Source organism: Hylobates moloch, unplaced genomic scaffold (genome assembly GCF_009828535.3).
Source record: "Hylobates moloch isolate HMO894 unplaced genomic scaffold, HMol_V3 SCAFFOLD_1, whole genome shotgun sequence".
Lineage (NCBI taxonomy): Eukaryota > Metazoa > Chordata > Mammalia > Primates > Hylobatidae > Hylobates > Hylobates moloch.
The window spans coordinates 21,964,880-21,968,128 of NW_026652276.1; the positions used below are offsets into that span (position 1 = coordinate 21,964,880).

The 3,249-nt window shown below is 45.2% G+C and overlaps 1 long non-coding RNA gene across 1 annotated transcript; it reads left to right on the forward strand.

The window, feature by feature from the left end:
- Positions 1 to 1,356: 1,356 nt before the first annotated feature.
- LOC116809457 (uncharacterized) lies at positions 1,357 to 2,213 on the forward strand. The gene is made up of 3 exons (XR_004369852.1): positions 1,357 to 1,734; positions 1,870 to 2,018; positions 2,110 to 2,213. It is a non-coding gene; the product is annotated as an uncharacterized LOC116809457 (long non-coding RNA).
- The last annotated feature ends 1,036 nt before the right edge of the window (positions 2,214 to 3,249 follow it).

Sequence of the window (3,249 nt, forward strand, 5' to 3'; positions counted from 1 at the left end):
CAGAAAAATTAAATAACAAGATAACATGGATAATAAGTTATTATAGTAGAGACCATAGTTAACCCCAATATTGTTTTCCCATTCTTCTCCAGTCATAGAACTACAGAAATCAGAATCGTATTGATTACTACTGGCTGGGCATATAGCCACCCAAATAAAGATTATGAAGTAGGAAGAATTCTAAATGGTCCCCAAGATTCCTACCCCCTGGTGTATATAGCCTTTAAACCCCCTTTTCTTGAGTACAAGTAGGACTGGTAATAGGATGAAATGATTGCTCCTTTAGATTAGGCTGTATTATATGACAGCAGTAAAGGGATTTTACAGATGGAGCTAAGGTTCCACATCAGTTGTCTCCAAGTCAGTCAAAAGGGAGATGACTCTGGGTGGGCCTGGCCTAATCAGGTGAGCCCTTAAAAGAAACTGGGCCTTTGCTGAAGAGAAAGAGTCAGAAGAATGCTCTTGCTGGCCTTGAAGGTGCAATGCCTTATTGTGGAAAGGACCACATGGCAGAGACTAGCAGCCAGCCTTTAGGAGCTGGGAACGGACTCACTGACAGCCAGCAAGAAAGTGGGACCTCAGTCCTGCAATCGCAAGGAACTAAATCCTGCCCATAACCAGTAACCTTGGACAAGCATCCTGAGTCTCAGATGGGATCGCGGTCCTGGATGACACTTCGATTGCAGCCTGATGAGACCCTGAGCAAAGGACGAGCACTCCTGATCCCCAGAAACTGAGAGATAATAAAGTTGTGTCGTTTAAGCCACTGAGTCTGTGCTCATCTGTTATACAGCAATACAAAACTAATGCAGGTTACACTTCCCAAATGCCTTTGCAGTTGGTGTTGCCATGTGACTAAGTTCTGGCCAATAGGTTTTAGCTGCAGTGATGTGAGTAGCTTCCCTTCTGTACCTTCCCTTCCTCTCTCCCCTCTTCTGCTGGCAGGATTATGGATGTGTGGAAAGCCACCTAAAGCATAGGGGTGAGAGAAACACCCTGAAGATGGTGAAGCAACAAGATAAGAAAAGCCTGGATCCCTCAAATTTTAGGATTACCGTATCCGTCCTGAACTGCTTACACCCACACTGTTAAGTGATCATGAAATAAACACCCATCTTGCTTGGTGAAGGCATTCTTACCTGGTGTCTGTGCTACAGGAGTTGAACCTACCCCGACCTAACTGGAAGAGCTCAAAATGGACCCAGGTAGTGTGATCCCAGAGCCCATTTGTTTAGCTCCTTCACCACCCTGCCTCCCAGGCACCATATTACATCACAGTAGAATTGGAATCTCACACTGTTAGAGCTTGATGAGATTGTACCAGTCAAGTCAGTCAAATCAGTCAAGCGGACAAGAAAGAGGGACTCAGATCACTTGGAATTATGGCAATGTATTGCAAGCATACCTCTGAAAATGGGGTGTCATGGGAAGCTGAACTTTGCATCCCAGTTCTGAAACATACAGCAACCTCAAGGAGACAGATGCATCACTCGGCATTTTGGGGTGGTAGCAAGTTCAGTGACCTGCCAGATTTCTTGGCATTAACTTGAAAGAGAAGAAGACACTTATTTGATTTGATTTGATTTCTACTAGTCAAATGGGCACCTGGATTAAGCAGACTCTCCCCCAGGCACCCCAGAGGCCTCTGACATCCCTTATGTCCAGCCCAGACACAGCCTTTCTGTGGCCTCAGCATATCTGCCCAGTCCAATCAGCTATAGCCCTAATAAAAAGGTTGGTTTCCCTCCACCCATGAGCCATGCCATACATGACATGCACGTGAATAATGATCTGAGCTGTGTTATCTGGCAGAGGCGATGCTCACGGCTCTGCTCCAAGTTCTGGGACATGACTGGACTCTCATTTTAGGGAGGAAGATCCAAGAGAGGGAAAGAGACTTTCCCAGGAAGCAACAGCCTGCTATTTTCCTGCTAACCAGGGCAGAGGCTAGTCTGCATCCCCCTATCCAGGTGGCCCCTGCAGTCATGGCTTTTCTGCTTCTAGAAGCCATCCCTGAGGTCAGCTGAATTTAGACCTATGGTATCTCCAGTACAGCACTTTGTCATCTGTTTGTGATAATAGTTTTCCAATTCTTGTCACTTCCTCCAGAACATCATTGCAGAACTCAAAACACATTGCATCATACAAAATGAAGTGGAGAATGAAGGTAATTATCCAATTATTAAAAACCATTTCTTATTCGAAGAGCTAAATAACTCTTCAAGTCTGCATTTTACATGTGTTCCTCTGATGTGAATTTGACTCTTGCCTACTTGTTTTTCAGTAAAGTCCAAAATCCAAAATAGCCCAACAGAGAGACCCCCTCCCAGTATTTCACAGCCTCAGTAATAAAGCTCCTTATCAGATCTAACTTAAATCTTTCTTGAAACAACTTAAGTCCTTCTGTACCATCCTCTGCAAGTGCAGAACAGCCAGGGTGCAGGTTGCAGGATGTGGGGGGATTATTACAGTGAAATCGGCACACAGATCTCAAGATGAAAGTTTGTTGTTTCTCCAGACTGTCTAGGTGACTGCCTTTTGAAATCGCACATGGCTTATACTGCCATTCGTGTAGTTTAAGAAAAAAATTAAATAAAACTATAAAAGGAAACCAGCAGTGTTTTAAGAGATTTCATTTCTACTTGATGCTCGTACTCATTTGCAGGGAGGCAGGAGGAGTGCTTGTATTATATAGGGTCTCTGGAAACACTTAAAGTTCAGAAAGACCCATGACCCCAATCCAAGCTTCTAGACAGAAGAGACAGTGTGCAAAGGCAAAACCCTCCCCTTACTTTCTTCTTCATCACATTGGGGTAAGTGGTTTGCCCCTCGATGTCCAGCCTTTACCATTCTGTGCCTCAGAGGCTGACACACCCCCACAGCATCCAGGTTCCCCTGCCCTCTGGCTTCTGACTGAGATCGACCGAGGGGCAGTGTGATCACTAATTTTAACGGGTCAGCTTGGTTGGACATGGTACACAAATACACAGTCGAACATTATTCTAGATGTTTCTATGAAGGTGTTTTGTGGATGAGAATAGCATTTAAATCAGTGGACTTGAAGCAGAATACCCTACCTAAGGTGGGTGGGCTTTATCCAATCTGTGGAAGGCCTTCATAGAACAAAGACTGACCTCCCCCTGAGGGAGAAGGAATTCTGCCAGCAGACAGGCTTTGAACTCCCTGAGTCTCCAGTCTCACAGCCTACCCCATCAGTCTTCGGACTCACCACGCCTCCACAATCGCATA